The sequence below is a fragment of the Chrysochloris asiatica genome, unplaced genomic scaffold, assembly GCF_000296735.1.
Source record: "Chrysochloris asiatica unplaced genomic scaffold, ChrAsi1.0 scaffold00167, whole genome shotgun sequence".
Lineage (NCBI taxonomy): Eukaryota > Metazoa > Chordata > Mammalia > Afrosoricida > Chrysochloridae > Chrysochloris > Chrysochloris asiatica.
In genome coordinates, this window is record NW_006408685.1 from 5,567,693 (window position 1) to 5,577,993 (window position 10,301).

General features: G+C 39.0%; 1 pseudogene; it reads right to left on the reverse strand.

The window, feature by feature from the left end:
- The window catches only part of LOC102831795, a 77,129-nt pseudogene that overhangs the window by 28,574 nt on the left and 38,254 nt on the right, over positions 1 to 10,301 (reverse strand).

Here is a 10,301-nt window from a genome sequence, read left to right on the forward strand (position 1 = left end):
ATTGTTCACCTTTGCTCTGAGGTTCCCACAGTGTTTTTCTATATATATATATATATATGAAAATCAGAACAAAGCAAAACCAACAAAGTGAATTGTTCACCTTTGCTCTGAGGTTCCCACAGTGTTTTTCTGTGGTGTGGTTGCTTCCCTGCTTGGTCTTGCCATTTGGTTTCATCCAATTTGTCGGCTCGGTGCCACTGAGCTTGGCAGATTTAAAAGTATGTGATTTCTTACGTTTGCTCCAAGTTTCACTAGCTATAAGCCTCCAAACCTTTTAAATATTCCTATCTTTGTGGTTCTGAGTTTTAGAGCTCTGCCATGGATCTGCTTTGCCTGGTATTATGTGGTACAGAAGATATTTCTTGAAAGAATGACCATCAAGGAAAAAAAAAAAGAAAAAGCATACTGTTTGGCTATTACAAAACTAGCAAGCTATTCACCTGGGAACTCTCAACACAAGAAAAGTAAGCCCTTCAGGAAAAACTCCCTTTCAAGACTGAAACAAATGAGTAGGCTTATGATCTAGGTGGTGACCATGCTGGTCTACATGTGAGTGGGAGTGGGGGAAAGGCAATAATGAACACAATATCTGAATTCGACTATGTTCCATAGACTCCTGTCAATCTTGAGATGAGATGGAGAAGAGGAAGGGCTAGTTGGTCCGAACTTTGGGGAGAATTGGGACCTCCTGAGCCCATGGTCACTGACCTAGAAAACTGGGCTAGAGCTGAGAGTGAAGCGTCCAGCTGATATGAAGTGGGGGGAGGTGTGCAAGAACACCCAAACTTGCAGATAGTACCCATTTGACCTATCTTGGATGACTTGATGATCACAACTAGACTAGAGGAATGGAGGTCACTATGAGTCGATACTGACTTAATGGCACTAACTTAATATTGGGATTGAGTTCTGGATTGTGTTGTCCTGTATTGTAATCTCAAATTGTTGTCTGCTTTTGCTGGTTCTCATTTAGAAGAATACACTTAAGAAATTTGTGTAAAGTTGGTCTGATCATTACAAATCCTTTAATTTCTGTTTATCAGGACACAGTCTAATTTTGCTGCCATATTTGAGGGGCAACTTTGATTTTGGGTGGGCAACTTTTTTCTTTCAAAGTTTTTTATATGTCATTCCATTGATTTCTTACCTGCATGGCCCTGACTGAGATATCAGGATTTATTTCTATTGGTTCTCCTTTGTAGGTAATTTTTCTTTTTTCATGAGTTACACTCATGATTCTTTTCTTTGGATTTGGAAAATTTGATTAAGATATATCTTGGTTATTTTCTTTTGGGATCTATCTGGTGTGGGTTTCGTTCAGTTTTGGTATACTTATTTCTCATCTTTCATAATATTACAGAAGTTTTCTCCCAACAACTTTTCAACAATTTTCTCTGTGCTTTTTATTGTCTCTTCCTGTTCTGTAATTCTGCCAACCTGTAAGTTATTATCTTCATGGTGTCCCACATGACTCTTAGACTTTCTTTGAATGTTTTCATTCTTTTATCTGATTGCTCTAGTATACTTGTTTTGAGAGATTTATCTTTTAGCTCACTAATTCTGACTTCCAATACTTTGAATCTACTCCTTTGGCCTTTTTAAAATCTTAGTATAAATCTTTTGTATTTTTAATTGCTGGTTTTGTGTTGTTTTAAGATTTACATTTATTTTGTTTGTTCTTATTTTACTTAATTCTTCTAACATTTTTCCTATGTTCTCCTTGCTTTCCTCAACCTTTTTGTCAATCATTTCAAGGTACTTAAATAAAACTCTTTGAGTTATTTTTCAGTTCATTCCATTACCTTTGCTTCCTAAGAAATGTTTTCTGGCTTTGCATCTTGGTTATTTGAGCCAAACTCTCTTGTTTCTTTATGTGAGATAAGATTGTCTGTTGTCGCTGGGTTATTGTGGGATTGTTGTATTTATAGTTAATTGATGATTGTATGTTGATGTTCTTAGGCTCTTACCAACATCTCCTAGGGGAATAATGAGATAGGCCTGTGAGGTGTACCTTTTGGATTGTCATCATTGCAATGAAATGAAATATGATAGGATGAATGTAAAACTGATGTTATGTAAATCCATATAATTCACAAAAAAAACTTAAAAAAAAAAAAGCCATCCACATAAAGTCTCTGGAAATTAGCCCAAAGGCATATAGTAAATGAAGAAACATCAAGAATATCTACTGAGAATCAATTAATTCAATGGAACATGTGAACATCAGTCCCCACAGCTCTGAGACCAGAAGAACTAGACAGTGCCTGGCTATCACTACCAATCCCCCTGAAAGGCATCACATTAGAGAGTCCCAGATAGGGTGGGAGAAAATGTGGAACAAAACTCAAAATTATTTTTTAAAAAAAGACTAGGTTTACTGGTCAGCAAGAGACCAGAGAAACCTGAGACAATAGCTCTCTACCACCCTTCAGGTCAGGAAAGGAACTCATCCTGTGGCTCAATTTTTAGTCAAGCAGTAGATAGGTTTATTGGGGTTGGGGTGGGGACGACAACACTAGCAAGGCATGTTTACCATGGAATGATCAATCATTCAAAATCTAAAGGGAAACATTTTCCTAAGGACAAATTTGAGAAGGAATAGGAAGGTGGGTGGAATGCAAATAGGAATCACACAGAGGAAATGAAATAACTGTTGTTGCATGGAGGGGACTGTAATCATTGAGATAAAATAAAGTGTATGAATTTTTAATGTTAAGCTGATGATCTGGTCGGTCAACCTTCATTTAATTAACAATAAAATGTTTTTTGTTTTTTTTTTAAGAATATCTACTGAAATTTTGTAAGAAAAACAAGATACTGAACCAAGAGAAGCAAGAGACTCCCCATCACATTTCAGAAATATAGAACTCCAGTCCAGACTGCTGCTGTTGTTGTTAAGTGCTGTAGAATCTGTTGACTCATAGGGATCCTGTATAGGTTTCCGAGGAGCAGCTGGTGAGTTTGATCCTTGAATCTTGTAGTTAGTAGTCCTGTGCTAATCCTACAGTGCCATGCTAAACTAGTGCAGTCAAAAACACAGGGCTCCCTCTCCTAGCTCCCAGTCAGACTGTTTTCTTTCCTGGAGAAGCAGGATGTCAGCATTTCTTATCATATCCTTAAACACCAGTTTCTGAGGTTAAATTCTTAGTGAATTCTCACTGTGTCAGGAGTCCTGGTGTGGCACTGTGGTATAAAGCACTAGACCACAAGGTCGATTAGAGCCACAAGGTCGATGGATCAAACTCACCAACCACTCCTTGGATTAAGGTCCCTATGAGTCGGCACTGACTCAAGGGCACTTAAAAACAATTACAACAACAATAATGGAGGTTCTACCTTGGGCGTTTCTCTGACCCCCAGTGAGATGGATTTGCAAAGTGGCAGCAGCATCAATGGGCTCAAGCGCGGCAACAATTGCGAGGTTGGCCCAGGACGGAGCAGTGTTTCGTTTTGTTGTGCATATGGCACCTAACAACAACAACAACAACCTTGGGTTTGGCACCACTGAGAATACTGGTGTCCATCTTGTCCTGGATGATAAGGTGGTATGATTCCATGTTAGGAAAAGAAAGCCAAGAAGGCCTGAGGCTACTGCCCCCTTCCACCTAGAACTCATTTCCTAAAGTGCGGTTATCAGTACCTGCCATTATTCCCACCCTCTATCCTGAGCATAGCTCAGAGATTTTGGTTGGAAGGACAAGTAGGCCTTAAATCACATAGCTCTTAATCTCTTCCCCAAGGATTTGAGTTTATTTCAATAGGGCATGGAGAATTTCAAACATAAAGGCACTTTTAAAAATGGTGATTGTGATAAGAGGCAATTAGGAGGAGATTGGTAGAGTCAAAATCTCTAGGTAAGCTAGTTTTGCAGGTGATAACTGGGAAAGAAATAGATGGGAGGAATTCTTGGGTTAGGAAAAATGTCAAAAACTGATCTTTTGATCTATACCTTTAAAGGAGTCTGAATTTGATAGGAAAGAAAGGTCATATTTAGAGCAATGTATGCCACAGGGCTTTGTTGAAAACAGTAGAGCAATCAGACACCAATTACAGTAGTTTAACACATTGTTGTTAATTGTCTTTCAGCTGACTCATGACAATAGCACACTTGCAAAGTAGAAATATTCCATAGTGTTTTCAAGATTTTGACCTTTCAGAAGCAGATCTTTAGGCCTGTCTTCTGAGGCATCAGTAAGTGGGTTTGAACTGCCAACCTTTCAGGTCATCAAGACTTAACCGTTTGTGCCATCCAAAGACCCTTAAGAAGAGAGTGCTTGGTGACTGAGAGTACACTCAAAGCTTTGCAGCCCAAAGGAAGAACATGAGATGCTTGATACTTTTAGGGTGAAATAAGCTTAATTGAAACAATCCAGCCAGTCACTAAACAAATACACAAATAACATAACAATAGCCTGAATAGTTAAACAATGTTGTTGTTGTTATGTGCCATGGAGTCCATTCTGACTCATAGTGACCCTCCACAGGGTTTCCGAGGCTGTAAATCTTTATGGGAGCAGAAAGCCTCATCTTTCTCCCACAGAACAGCTGGTAGTTTCAAACTGCTGACCCTGAAGTTAGCAGCCCGATTCGTAACCACTACGCCACCAGTCTTGAGTAAAACTGTAGGCTGTGTCCTATTCCTCTAAGTTTTCCTAGAGAATCATTGTATGTAAGGATGGTCTTGAGGCCCCATAAAACAACAGGTTCTGTTTTAAGAATTTCCAGATATTGAAAGAGACTATGATAAAATATTTAGGCAATTTCTATCAACTATATTCACCTGTGACACCTATTTGTTGCATAGAGTGCTGTTCTTCAGTTTGCTTTTGCTGAATATGTGGAGGTATCAGGAACACTGGTCTCCAAAAACCTAAAAACACATCAAGTAGAATCAATTACTTTTTAATTTATGATAAAATAAGATTGAATAAAGGAAGATTTTACGTGATTCTGCAGCGAGAAAAAAAATCTGATTATATTCTTTTTTGTTTTTCAAATACATCTATTAATAATGATGATACTTTTATAAATGTTTATAGTTTGGTGGTGAAGCAGTAAAGAGCTTCAGAAGTGTTGGCAGTTCAAACTCCTTAGTGCTCCTTGGGGGAAAGATATGATAGACTTCATCTGTAAAGATTTACAGCATTTCTACTTTTTTCTATAAGGTCACTATGAGTCTGAATTGACTCGATGGAAACAGGTTTTTTTTTGTTTGTTTGTTTTTGCTTGGTTTTTAACCAAACTAATACTGAAATTTTAGTGTGTAGCATTCTAGGGTAAACACTGGACTGCAAGGTCATTTGAACTGCAAGGTTGCCAGTTCAAACTCACCAGCTGCTCTTTGGAAACGTATAGAGGGTCACTGTGAGTCAGACCCAACTCAATGACACTTAATAACAACAATACTCGACTATATACTAGCATTATATTTGACCCATATAAAACAATATTCGACTATATACTAGCATTATATTTGACCCATATAAAACTTAAATCATGGTGATTGCATTCCACTGAGTCAGTTCCGACTCATGGTGACCCGATATAGGGTTTCTGAGGCTGTAAATCTTTATGCGGAACAGAAAGCCTCATCTTTCTCCCAAGAGAAACTAGTAGATTAAAACTACTGACCTTATGGTTAGCAGTCCAGCTCATCACCACGATGCTACCAAGACTGTAAAAATTAAGTAGATACTCTGAAGGATAAATTTATAAAGCCTACTGACTAACACGGAAGGAGCTCTGGTAGCATAGTGGTTACGAATCGGGCTGCAAACCTTAAGGTCAGCAGTTCAAAATTACCAGCTGTTCCGCAGGAAAACGATGAGGTTTTCTGCTCCCGTAAAGATTTATAGCCTTGGAAACCCTGTACAGGGTCGCTATGAGTTGGAACCACTCCATGGCATATAACTACCACCACCACCAATGGAGTCCTGGTGTGGTGCTGCAGGATAATGCACTAGACCACAAAGTCAGTTTGAACTGCAAGGTCAGCAGTTCAAACTCACAAGTGACTCCTAGGAAACACTGTAAGTCAGAAGTGACTTGATGGCACTTAACATCAACAACAACAACAATTAACTAAAACCAGTAGTTCAAATTACCATATGTTCCGCAAAAGAGAGATGAGCCTTTCGTCTCTTGTAAAGACTTACAGCTGCTATGAGTCAGAATAGACTTGGTGCCACAACACTACCACCACCATTGAATAAAACAGGTGCTCATAGAGGGTTATAAGTTGTCTGCTAACTTCAAGTATCATGGACTGTCAGAAGAATACACAAATGTATCATGGAAGAAGTAAACCCAGATTGTGCCTTAGAAGGGAGGATGGAGAGAATTCTCTATTGAACTATGGACATGCTGTCGTGGAGAGACATCATGCTTGATGTAGTGGAGGATTAGTGAAAAAAAGAATGATACCCCAGTAAAACTATCCCCAGTGGGGATAACAATCTGCTCAAATATAACAATTATGAGGATGACACAGGAATGGGCAGTGTTTCAATGTGTTGTGCATGTTGTAGTTGTTATGTGCCATGGAGTTGGAATCGACTCATAGCGACCCTGTACAGGGTTTCCGAGGCTGTAAATCTTTACAGGAGCATAAAGCCTCATCTTTCTCCCGCAGAACAGCTGGTAGTTTCGAACTGCTGACCTTAAGGTTTGCAGCCCGATTCATAACTACTACGCTACCAGAGCTCCTTAGGGTCACTATTATTCTGAATCAATTTGAGGACACCTAACAACAACAGTCATAGGCTATGTTGGAATGTGGGACTGAGAGAGCATGTGTTTAATGTCAATCAGAATGGAAATGACAAACCACAGATCCCAAAATGATATCTGAGCAAAAGAATTTCATCGCTCTGCAATACAGATTTCTGGGTTCCTGGAGTTGTGGTGACTGACCCAGGTCATTGTTCTGTGATCTTTTTTTGAACCTTGAGTCATGAGAAAACTGGTTCCTAAAATGACATTTGAGTCGAATAAGTAGCCTCATAGGAAAGATAATTTTGCCCTAGGCATTGGGCCCTTTTAAACAATTATCTTTATGCACTTAATTTGGAGAAACAGAAACTCCAAGTTCAGACTTCATGTTGTTTAGGGTAAATTGTTACTATATAAACACTGTTCTTGCCAGTTTACATGACAATGTAGAAAGCATGAGTATAAGAAATTTTGAATATTCCAAAGTATCTTATACTCATGCTTTCTAGTTGAAATTTTAGAGCTCTAGTAGTGTAATGGTTACAAGTTGGGCTGACAACCTCAAGGTCAGAAGTTTGAAACTACAGGTAGTTCTTCAGAAGAAAGATGAGGCCTTCTGAGCCCTTAAAGATTTACAGCCTAGGGTTTCTATGAGTTGGAACCAACTATACAACACATAAACATCGACCACCACCAGTTGAAATTTTACCCAACTTTGTTGTTAGGTTCAATCAGGCTGGTTTCCAACTCATAGCAACCCTATGCACAACAGAACAAAACACCATCCTCACAATTGTTGTTATCCTTGAGCCCAAGCTGCTGCCATTGTGCCACTCCACCTCATTGGGGATCTTCTTCTTTTTTGCTTTACCAAGCATAATGTCCTTCTCCAGGGACTGGTTCTTTCTGATAATAATGGCCAATATATGAAAGGCAAAGTCCCACCATCCTGGCTTTTAAGGAAAATTCTGGCTGTACTCCTTTCCACATAGATTAGTTTGTTCTTCTACCAGTCTATATAGTATTTTAATGTTCTTCTCCAACACAATAAATCAAGTATATTGATTCTTCTATGGTTTTCCTTATTCATTATCCAACTTTCACATGAATATAAGGTGACTGAAAATACTATGGATGGGGTCAAGGACACTTTAGTACTCAAACTGAAATTTTGGCTCTTGAGCACATTAAAAAAATCTTCTGCAGCAGATTTGCCTAATGCCATATGTCGTTTGATCTTTTTAAAAACCTTTTATTGTGAATTAAGTGATACTTTATATGGAAGAACATCAGTTTGCACTAAACCAATCATATTTTGTTTCATTGCAATGATTACAGTCCCTTCCATGCAACATCAGTTAACAGTATTTGCCTCTGTTTCCTTTTACTTTTTTTTTAAATGTATACAAAACCACGCAGGAATATAATATATAATTGTTTAAATAAACTAAGGACACATCTTGCAAGCCAGCCTCTTGGCTGCCAGCACACAGCCCTTCTCTTTCCATGAGTCTAGATTCCTCAGCTGCCATCACCTCTGTCTCCATCTCTGGTTCCATGCTTCTCTGGTTAGTGTCCCATGCTTTTCTCTCTTTATGGCCTTAGGGTCCTCTGTTCCTGGAATATAAAATTAACTACTCCCCCCTTTTTTTCTGATTTGGCTAAATTTTATTACACACCAAGATTTATCATAATAATTAAAGGGGGGAAAGGACAGGTTAACAAAAATTTGTCAATACAACAATTTCAATTTGAGAATATTTACTGTTTTATTAGCTGACCAGATTACAAAAATAATCATGGTAGATACCTTGGTTCATCCTTCTAATAAGCCTGTTGATCTAATCTTCCCTGTTGCCTGCATCTCCACCTTCTACAAAATGGGTGGCCTTTTTCTTCATTCCACCTCAAGGAGAAGAGAATTTGAAGGTCCACAGAAGTTATTTGCTTCTTTGAGACGTTTCCCAACGGTGTAGAGCTCATGAATCAGATCCTCCATGCAGATGATGTCATATTTAACAAGAGAACGTGAAATCAACATGTTATTTGTCAGGGTAATTCGCTTATTACTGTTTTTGCCATATCCACTCTTGTAGCTCAGCTCATTCATTAAATTCAGGTTTGGGTACCTCCATGCAATATATGGTTCCACAATCCTAAGCATGTTAATTGAAGCCTTGTTGAGCTTAACAAAGGTGTCATTGAAGATCTGGTGTAGGTGAAGAAGCTGCAACACCTTTTGAACCTTTGGGCTCACGTCATTGATACCTCTGATCCTGATAACAAATGCCAGCTTGGGCTCGCCAGGTACATAGAAGTTGTCCACTTTTCTTGCCATCCTAGCCATTTGAATCTCAGTTCTGTACATCTGCCTATATACTGTGTGATAGTGCTTGACTTTTTCATAGATAAGCTTCCTCCTTGCTTTTTAGAAGCATCTTTTGGGCAAACTTCTTTCTCAGACACTTGATCTTTAGTTCCTCAAAATTCCTTTGCTTTTTCAGCAGGATATCTGGCACAGCAGGAACTTTCTTTTTCTTCTCTTCGAACACCCTCCATGGTTCCAGCAGGTTTAAAAAAAACCCAAAAAAACAAAAAACTCCTCCCTTTTTGTTACACAACTTCTACATTTACAGTTGTGACAATCGCAATTAGGCATGATAACAATTATTCACTATTGAATGAAAAGAATCCTATCCCCATCTCCTTCACCAGACCCATCTAGACTAGATAAAAACTATTCAGTGGGATTCTAAATTCCTCCACTCACTCTTAATCTAAAGACCCTCTTGAAAACTTGTAGCCAGTCTCATCATGCCTTTATAGCCCTCCTCCTTTTATGTAGCCAGTGTCTAAGTTGTCTGTCCCTATCAGTCAGGTGTATTGAGGGGATAGGCTTGATCCTTGATGTGAAGACTCCTTCCCTCTCGGTTGGTATTTTGAGCTACTACATCCATAAGTAAAGGTCTAGTTCATCAAACTGTTGCAAATTAAACTTGCTTCTTGTATCAAACTTCATCTTACTCTAGCTGAGGTTTTTTTTTTTTTTAAGTTTTTATTGTGAATTATGTGACAGTTTACATGGGAGAACATTAGCTTTACATTCATCTTATCATATTTTGTTTAATCACAATGATTACAATCCCCTCCATGCATCATCAAACAACTAAAGGGTACGCCCTGCAAGCCTGTCCCCTGGCCGCCAGCACACAGACCCTCTCCCTCCCTGAGTCCAGAGTTCCCAGCCGCTCCATCTCTCCATGTCATCATCTCTGCCTCCATCTCTGGTGTCACTGCTTCTCTGGGTAGGGTCCTGCACTCCGCTCCTCTCCCTTGATAGTCCCCAGGACCTCTGCAGCTTCTGGACTGCAAGATCAGCCACTCCCCTCATTTTATTACAAAATGTCTACCTTTACATTTTTTTACCCTCACAGTCAGTCCTGTTAGCAATTATTCACTATTGTACAAGAGTCTTATCCCTATCTCCTTTCATCAGCCCCATACAGGCAGATTGGAAACCACTCAGTGGAGATTCTACCCACCCCGCACCCTCTGGAACTAGGCTCCTTCTTCTTCTTTTTTTTTTTTTT